Raw genomic sequence first — 10,657 nt, 5'->3', positions numbered from 1 at the left:
AGGGTATGGGTGGTCGTGTTTAGGGGTGGCGTGGGTGGTCGTGTTTGGGGGTGGTCGTGTTTGGGGATAGTCCGTGGTCGAGTTTGGGGGTGGCTGCGGTGGTCAGTTTCGGGTAAGGGGTGGTAGGATTTAAGGGTATGGGTGGTCAGTTTCGAGTAAAGGGTGGTAGGATTTAAGGGCATGGGTGGCTGTGGTGGTCAGTTTCGGGTAAAGAGGGTTGGTGTGGTGGTTTAAGGTGGTCGGGTTTCAAGGTTAGGGGCGGTGATGTGTCTAATTTATATATTAGCCCCGTCCCTTGGTCATAATTAGTAGTATTTTTGGCTCTTTAGAGCCACTTTTATTACTAATTGGTGTTTTCTAGTGTTTTTGTATTTTTGATTGTGTTTTGTAGGAAATTGCACTATTGGAGCATTTTTCCAGGTTTTCATGGAGCGACTACAGACATTAGAGGAGCATGACCGTTTTTGAAGCCCAAGGCCGGTTAGAGTCATCAAGCCGGTTATTAAAGGCTCGGTATATGTGATACCGGGGCATTTGGACCAAGTATTCAAGACCCGAAGAGGAAATTCGGATTGGGTCGAAGAATCAAAGCCCAATCAAAGTCCAAGCCTTGAGGTGGAATCGGGCCCGATCGGGCAAGCATACGCTCGATCGGGCGGGCGCGCAACAAGTTGCTGCTAGCAAGGCGCGCCCGATCGGGTGAGCATTAGCTCGATCGGGCGCGGCTGCTTAGAAGAGGGTGCGAAGAAAAAGGCGGGCCCAATCGGGCGCGTGTTTTTGGAGCACCTGATTTGCCGAATTCTTAGTTTCTAATTAGGAATGTTTTAGAGTTTGTTTAAGTACGATTTAGTACTTGATTTTTGTTTACCTCTTTTCTTAGACTTTCTCTATCTACTTAGAATATTTCTCTCTCTAGACTTCTCTCAACTTTTACTCTTGTTCTTGACTCAACTTTGTAGTTCCATTGATTTTGGTAACGATTTCTTCTCTATTAATTTCAGCAATTTTATTCCTTTATTCTCTTATGACTTGTTTAATTGCTTTATTTAGTTTAGATTTAATTATGTGTGAGTTTTATTTCTAGGGTTTGTGGGGATCCAATAAATAATATGAAGGGGTGATTTATGATTGTTGATTGTCAATGCTTAATTATTTTCCTATTGATTGATTTAATGTTATGCAATTAGATTAGGCCTGGATTAATTGTATGAGTTTAGCAATATTGATTCGAGATTCGAGAGATGAGAATTGATGTTTAGGCTTAGTTTCAATAGGCGGATTAATTTATAAATGGTTAAGTCGAGATTTGAGAGATGAGATTTAATAACGGTAAATTAGCTTTGTGATTGTAATACGTAGTGAAAGCCCTTTATGATCTGATTAATTGATGCATTGATGATTGATTGTCATGTTTTACCCTGGAATATTGTTTATTGGTGAACCTATGCCCTAGGCTTTTATTTCATTGAATTCCCTCCTACTTTTATTCCTTCCTACTCTTACTCTTAGTAGTTTAATTACCTTTTATAATAACAATTTGATTACTTGATAATTTTGATTATTTTGATTAATTAGGAATAAATTAACTCGTTTCCCTGTGGTTCGACCCTTCTGCCCTATCTACATAGTTAGTGGATTAAAGTATTATTTTTGGTTGGGTGATTACGACTTGATCCTGTCAGGCGGTGGGATGGGGATGTGGTGGTTAGGTGCGATGGGGATGGGGTGGTCAGGGAAGGAGGTGGGGATGGGGATTTTGGCTTTTCTGATTTTTTTTTAATGATTAAAAAAATAATTAACCAATTAATGACTGACACTTGGCACATAACTTACAAAAATCGGTCATCAACAGGTAATGGATCTGTGGGAGAAGGTGGTGTATAAAGGTTGGATTTTTGTGAGATTAATTAAAGGTTGGATTTTTTTTGTCAGACCGCGCAAAGGTTGGATTTTTAGTTTCCATTTTTCCTTTTCAATATGAAACAATTTTTTAAAACCTTATTTCTGCTAAACTTAAATCATATTTATTAAAATTAAATTACTTGATTGAATAAGATTGAATTTCACTTTTTCTTTTTAAGAAATAGGCACAAAAATAGTATAGTACATGTGTAATTACATAGTTAAAAATCTAACATTAATTTTTCTCAAAATCTATAATATATTTTATTCAATTAATATTACTAGTTTCTTCGATTTTACCCCGAAATGAATTGCTTATAAGTATGTTATAATAACATACTTTCTCCGTTTTTTTTAATACTTGCAATAGTTTGAATTTTACACTATTCATTAATTAGCTTCACTTTGACTAACATTGGTGATTTATAGCTAAGAAAAAATATAGTCACGTGGAATCTATTAGTTAATATCAAATATTTATAATTTTTACCAATTGGTAATTAAATATATTAGTGATTGAAATAATTCATCGGCATGCATGAAAAGAGAAGTGTTAAAACTAAAAAAAATTAATAAATAAATAAATAAATAAACATTGGAAGTATAAATTAAACCCTATAAACTACATACAGGTATACTATACGTCTAACTAAGTACAACTCAATCATCAATAATCAATACAACTTAAATGTTAGGTAAATACAAAAATGACAATACTCTAATCATTATTAATGTCGAGTTGGAGCATGAAATTCCCAATTGTAGTGGTCATATATAGGTGTCGTCGATACACCTTACACAAGAGTGAATGCACTTGACAACCATAGATAGATGTGGAACTGATGTCGAATCGAATGGGACATGGAACAAAGTAAGGAACTGGCAACTAGTCTTATATATAACTTGTAAACCATTCATGAATCATTAACGAAAGGGACAAGACAATCACGATTGTACGCAGTTATGGTCTTATGTATGTCACAATATTCATGCAATTATGTATTGAAAGAGTTCTGTCTTCGATAAGTGCAATTACTAGATATATCAAGGATCACTATTCTGGAGATAATAAGTTCGTTCTTTTGGGTCGTCATTATCTGTTGCTAGATCTTTGGGCTAGTTAAATAGTCCAAAGCCCACTAGAATGGATCCTATGAGGTCACACACAAAGGTATTGAGTTAAGCAAGTTAGAAGCTCATTTATGGGTCTCATGAACAAGTAACTAATCATGAATTGGATTGGGCTAGCATAGTTAGATTAGAGTTAGGTTTTGGGCTTTGTCATGGACTCTTATTTAGAGATGAGATCTATAAATAAGGTTCATGCCTAGGGTTGTATAAGACAACACAATTAACAGTTGATTGTGCATCAAGCAACCAGAAATCCCAAAACCCTCACACACACTCTCTCTCTCTCTAACCCACGGCTCTCTCTCCTCCCCCCTTTGGACTCACGGTCGGCCACCCCTAGTGGCGCGTGTGGTGGTTCGTGGTTGGTTCGTTGCTCGTTGTTCCCCTTAGAAGGTCCATTGAAGGATTCAATTGCAACTAACTAGCATTAGTGGAGGTTTTAATCCGTGCATGTGGACTAAGTAGAGGAATCACGTTTGAGGTTCTTTATCTCTCATTGTTCTTGCTCGATCGCACGTGGAATCACGCTTTAAAGGTACAATTATATGTTCTTTATGTGTTATGCATTAGATCTTGGGATTAGGTACTATATGAATATGATTCATGTTTATTCCGCAATTAGTACCTATAATCTCTTACATGTATCTCCTTGTTTGATTTTAATATTAGCTAGGTACAATATGTAACATGATACACCATTGTAAACTTTCTTATGAAAATATAATATGTAAAAAGGAAAAAAAAAAGTACAAATATATTTATGAATCTTAAATGAGTCTAAAGAATGAAGATCTAAATTTAGTTGAATAATCTTAATGAGTCTTAACATAATTGTTAAATATTAAAAATTAGAAAAAATTAGAAAATAACACCATAAATTTCACAAAAATTGGATTATAACACCACAAATTTTCAAACTTTTATTATAACGCCACAAAAAAAACAAAAAAAAAAAAAGATTTTACCACCGTCTAACAGTTTTTAAGATGAAATTCGTTAGAGGGACCCACGATAGACACGTGGCAATAAGATATTGGTTTTTAAAAAGATAAATTAAAATAAAAAAAATTATAAAAACAAAGAAAAACACATAAACCCTAACCCAGCCACCAGCCCACCACTAGCGGTCGTGACTCCATCGCCGGAGACCCCCAAGGACCACTTCCTTCACCGACGCAACAACTTGCCTTCACCTCCACCCACCGCAGCCCCTCCTTCACCGTTAATACCACTTCCCTACACTGACGAAAAGGAAAGGTCGCCACCACCACCTTCTTTTCCTCATCTCCATCGAAACCACACCGCCCACCAACAATCCTTTTCGTTGGTTTAAGGTTCATGGTTTCGCAACGCCAACAAGGATTGAAGTCTTGATCTAGCAGGGTTGCGGGTGGAATTGGGCGTGGTTTTCTTTGGCAGTGGGTGGTTTTCTCTAGCGATGGCTGGTTTTATTCGGCAATTGATGTGGTGATGGGGTTGTTGCTAAGTGATAGGGCGATGATGGTGTTTCGCTGGTGTTAGGGGGGTGGTGGGGCTCACTGGTTTCGACGATGAAGGTGGGGCAGGAAGTGCTAGCGGCTGGGGCTAGGCTGCCGGCAGTAGTGGTGGTGGGGTTGGGTTAGGGTTTAGGTTTTTTAAAAAAAAATTATTTATTTTTAACAAAATAGCTGAGTGACACGTGTCCAAGGTGAGCCCCACTAACGGATTCCATCCAAGAATCCGTTAGATGGTAATGAAATCTAATTTTTGGATTTTTTTTTTTGTGGTGTTATAACTCGAGTTTGAGAATTTGTGGTGTTATAATCCATTTTTTGCAAAATTTGTGGTGTTAATTTTCTAATTTTTCCTAAAAATTATTAAAACCTAATGTGGCATAGAAAAAAAGGCTTAAAACAATATAAAGCTAATATTTCTCTAGGAATACCAATATTCAATGTAAGATTTTTAAATTCTACTTATAAAAAAGTCAAAATTTGATATTGTCAAAATCTAATACAAAAATATCACAACTTGATGTAAAATTGTAAACACAAACTTTTAAAATTTTTAAATGTACAATAGTTATTGTATATCCGTTGTAAATTTGTCATAAAAATGATCAAAAGTTAATTGTATAAAAGTTATACAATACAAATAAAATTATCTATGCTTTATTTGTAAACTCATAATACTTTTTTAAATGATTGAAAATCAAATCCGAGTAATTGATAGTAGTTATATTCCTTATAAACCTTATCCCATTTATATTAAAATCGTATCAAGTTTAAAGTTACATAAAAAAACAAAAATAAAAAAAAAAAACAAAAAGTTAAGAATTCGTTTGGCATCACTGTGGTCTTCTGTTTTTTGGTTTTTTGTTTTTTAAAATCATATGATTTATATCATATAGTGAATAAAAAATTAGTCAAACTTATTAAAATTATGATGATTTTGAAAACTGACAACAGAAAAGTGAAAAACACCTTTTTCTTGTTTCCTATTTTTGGTTTTCAAAAAAACTAGAAGCTGAAAACCAAAAACCAAAAATAATGTCAAACATGCCCTAACCTTATATCATTTGTTGTACACTAATTCTCCATAAAAAAAAATGTCAAATCTACATAACTAATACTAAAGTAGCAACCGCTGACATTATTCATTTATCCATATTATACATGTGTCAACTTTTTCTTCAATTTTTTCCCATCATTTTTTTTTCTCTTTTTAGATTAAGAAAAAATGAAAAGAAAAATCCCACATTTTCTCAATCTGCTCAAAACTGAAAATAGTATAGTGTATAGTGCACCCGAAAATAACATTAGACATATTTGAAAGAACATGGGCAAAAAAAAGAACATTCTAGTGTATGAAAAAAAAACATACATGTGTTTGACAAAAGAACATGTTTGTGTTTGACAAGAACATGACATTACAAAGAACATAAAGTATTTACAAAAAGAACATGTTATTTTCCATGGTTACTCGGTGGTTGAACGTGTTTGAAAAAGAACATTATATTTGACAAAAAAGAACATGTTTGTGTTCGACAAAGATAGAGTCGTAGAGGTGATCATTGGGAGAGCTGGCCGAAGGTTAAAAAATTAGCTCACTTATCAGGTCGGGCCAAGTTTTAGGCCGAAATTTTTGTGCCCAAACTCGCACAAAATGGTCCGGCCGTACGAGCTATTTGGGTCGAATAAAAAAAATCAACTAAAATGCTTAAATATGCATTTCCAAACCCGTCTAAAACATAAAATTTACGGGCCGGGTTTTGGGGGAGAAAAATTCTTCCCAAATCCCGTCCAAAATCGGGCCGGGCCGGTCTAACTTTGATCACCTCTAGTCAAAGAACATAAAGTCTTTACAAAAAGAACATGATAATACATCAAAGAGCATGTTCTTTTTCAGCATGTTCTTTTTCCTGCTGGTTACTCGGGTGATTTTTTTTTTTTTTAATTTTTTTTTTATAATTTTTTATGTACATACATTAAAGAACATATTCTATAATGTAAAGAACACATAATTCAAACTCAAAGAACAAAATAATCAAACTTAAAGAACATATTATGCTCGCATTCTTTATAATACAATTATCTATAATGTTATTTTTTTCGCCCATGTTCTTTTAAATATATCTAATGTTCTTTTGCCGGTGCACCATGCACCTGGGTGCACCAACCACACATTAGCTCAAAACAAGCCAACCTTTGAGAAATCTGGGAACAAGCCCACTTTCACCCCTATTTTTTCAAAACAAGCCTTTAATCGATTTTTTAATTAGTAACCGGTTTTATAAGTTGACTTGCCACGTGTCACCTTCTACTTGGTTCATATTTTTTTTAAATTATTAAAAAAAAACTTTCTCTCTCCATCCTTCTCCTTCCTCCAGCCAGCTACTGCCACCACTGCCCCTCCCCCCTCCGTCTACTGCCCTGGCGGCCACCCTCTCACCGCCCCAATGCTACCCCGCATGAATGGCTACTAAAATCCCTTCCCAAAACCCCAGCAGCCGAGCAACTAGCCTAAAAACTCCATCTCAAATAAACCAACTCAGAAATTGAGACTCCTGCCACGACCAAGTGTCTCATGCTTCAAAAATGATGAAATCAGGTAGCTGTTAGAGAATTTCCTTGGATTTTAGATTTAAATTTATGGAAGAAAAAAGAAAGTAATTGTGCAACTTCATTGATTATGAAATTAAAGAAGGTGAGAAGGTTTTTGGGTGGCTAGATTGGATATTTTGGGGTGGCTGGGTTTCGGGGTAGTAGGGTTGGGTTTCCAGGTGGCTGCGTGGAGGTTTCCGTGGATGGAGGGCGAGGTTTTCCGAGGTGGAGGGTGGTAGGGAATAGCGCTGGGGGTGGGGCTGGGGCTGCCATTGAAGGTGGTGGTTAAGGAGGAGAGAGATTAAAAGGGGAAAAAAAAACCCGGCTAAACAAGTCATAGGTAAAAAGGCTTGTTTTGAGAAAATAAGGGTGAAAGGTGGGCTTGTTCCTAGATTTCTCAAAAGTTGGCTTGTTTTGAGCAGATCGAGTAAATGTGGGATTATTCTTTTCAATTTTTTCTTTACATTTTTTATTGGAAAAAACTAAATATTGACTACAAAATAATTTAATATAGAATATTATACATTAAACTCTTCACAATTTTTTTGTAAACAGCTTCACAATTTTTTTTAATAAACCTTTTGACAACCATTTACCCATTACCCAATGGAATATGTTTTTTTTTTTTTTTTTTTTTTTTTTTTTTTTTTTTTTTGTGTGTGTTTGGTAATGGAGTATTGTTTTATAGAGCACTTTTTTTTTCATTACTAGGTTAGTTCCCGTGCCATGCACGGTAATCTGCAATAACTATTATTAAACTATCATTACAATTAGTTTTTATAAACAAAAAAATTCTAAAAATATATATAGTTGACAAATTTTGAGGAAAATAAAGGATTACGAAAGATATGTTAGATACTAACTGATGTAGAAAATGAGCAAAATTGTGTTTAGAATTTTTTAAAGCTATATAAATATTTGTGTTAAAGATATGTCAAACCTTTTTTTTTTTTTATTTTTTTTATTTTAAGTAATTATATTGGTTAAGGTTAGGGAAATTTTGTAAATAAGATTTGTTTCCTTAATTGAAATTTATTTTTTATTTTTTTAAAAAAAAAACTGAAGGACACACCAGAAAATGACACGTGTCATTACTGGTGTGTTTTTTAGTATATAGTTATTGAAATTTTTTTTTTTTTTTTTTAAAAAAAAAAACTGAAGGACACACCAGAAAATGACACGTGTCATTACTGGTGTGTCTTTTAGTATATAGTTATTGATTGATTGACTAGTTTTGTGCCCCGGCAATGCCCGGGTAGTTTATGGACTTTTAAGATAAAATTATACTATTATAATTCAATTTGATTGAAAATAGAATTCTAAGGGCTTGTTTGGCATTGTTTTTTGTTTTTAGTTTTCAGTTTTTTTGAAAACCAAAAACCAAAAACAGGAAACAAGAAAAAGGTGTTTTCACTTTTCTGTTGTCAGTTTTCAAAATTATCATGATTTTAATAAGTTTGACTAATTTTTTTTATTCATTATATGATATATATCATATGATTTTAAAAAATAAAAAACCAAAAAATAGAAAACCACAGTGATGCCAAACGAACCCTAAATTAACTATTTTTTGCTACAAAGTCAATCTATATTTATCCAACGTGGTACGATACTTGGTGAAAAATTAAAACGCTAAATGATATTGTCTTGTGGCCTAATTATAAATTTATTATTTGGTATATTATTGATTAAATAACTCTAAACTAATACTTCCTCTGTTCTTTTTTACTTGACCTGTTTCTTTTATCACACTTGCCAATGCAAAACTTTAACAATCAATAACTTAAATTCTCCACAAGTAAAAATTATAAAAGTTATGTATTATGATAGTACTTATTGAGACAAATCCAAAAATATCATACATGAATATATTTTTCCTTACATATTGTTCACAAAAGACGGTCAAAGGAGGGGTGGTGAATAGTGTAAAAGTCAAAGCAGGTCAAGTAATAAAGAACGGAGGAAGTAATCTTATTCTAAAATTTTATCCTAATTTGATTGAAAATAAAATTCTTACCTAATTTTTTTATCTTATGAAATCTATTCAAGATGACGCGACATTTGACGGTTTTTTTTTTTATTATATGAAGTCTATTTAAATCTATCCAAGGTGGCGCGACACTTGGCGAAAAGTTGGAATGCCAAGTGTCGCTATTTCATGACCTGACTAAAAGTTTAACTTTATATATTATTTGTTGTCTTGTGGCCTAATTATAAATTTATTATTTGGTATTTTATCGAAGAAATAACTCTAAACTAATAATTTTATTCTAAATTGTCTAAAAAAAAAAAAAATAATCTTATTCTAAAATTCTATCCTAATTTGATTGAAAATAGAATTCTTATCTAATTTTTTTTATCTTATGAAATCTATTCAAGGTGCGCGCGACTATCATATGAATTCTATTTAAATCTATCCAAGGTGGCGCGACACTTGGCGAAAAATTGGAATGCCAAGAGTCGCTATTTCGTGACCTGACTAAAAGTTTAACTTTATATATTAGTTACTAGTTTCATGTATGAATCAATAACTAAAAAAAACTATGCAAAAGATTAAGAAATTTTAACGATGAGAATACAAAAATTTGATTTATAGTCAGGCTCTTACAGAGTGAGCAACAATGGCTAAGGAGAAGAAGAAGACGATGAGAATACTTAGAATGTAAGTACCCTTTGCCATGCCTATCAAACTCTTTCTAGCTCTCTCAGTATTTCTTGACTATGTTAGAAGATGTGGAGAAATCTTTTTGAGTTGTAGTTTGGTTAGCACTAGCACCTCGCCTATTTATAGCAAATAGTGCGACATACTAAGTACTTCATATGTAATTTAAAATACATCTATAGTATTATCATTATATCATACTAGTTTTGTACCCGTGCGATGCCCGGGTTGTTTATTGAATTTTAAGATTAATTTTTAATCTATATGTCAAATTTTAAAACATATCATTGATACAAATTTAGTTAGGAAATTATGTGTTTTAATTTTGTGACAATTTAAACTATGTAGTAGGCATGTAATGACTTATAATAATAATATTGGTGAAAACATTTCTTTACCCGTAACATGAAATAATGACCCTGTCCGAAATGACTCGTGATCCGACCGATTGATGAGTAGGTTTACACACAGTAATAAAATTATATTAGATTTTGAAGTATTATTATTTTAATTGATTAGAATATATTATAAATAATAGATGTTGTACATTTTGAACTAATTCCTTTGCTCCAAAAAAATATTATGATACAAAAAATAAAATTATATGATAATTTATGAGAGTTATAATGTAATTATTTTTTGAATAAAATTATAATTCAATTTGTAAATATTGGTACTTTATCGAAAATAAAACTCTAAATTAACCATTTTATCTTAAAATTCTATCCAAATTTGATTGAAAATAGAATTCTAAACGAACTTTTTTATCCTACAAATTGAATTCTGTATAACTCTATCCTACATGGCGTGACACTTGGCGAAAAGTTAAAACGCCAGGTGTCGATGTCTCGTCGCTTGGCTAAAAGTTTAGCTTTATATA

Source organism: Chenopodium album, chromosome 2, assembly GCF_948465745.1.
Source record: "Chenopodium album chromosome 2, dcCheAlbu1.1, whole genome shotgun sequence".
Lineage (NCBI taxonomy): Eukaryota > Viridiplantae > Streptophyta > Magnoliopsida > Caryophyllales > Amaranthaceae > Chenopodium > Chenopodium album.
Note: the sequence above shows the minus strand (reverse complement) of the source record.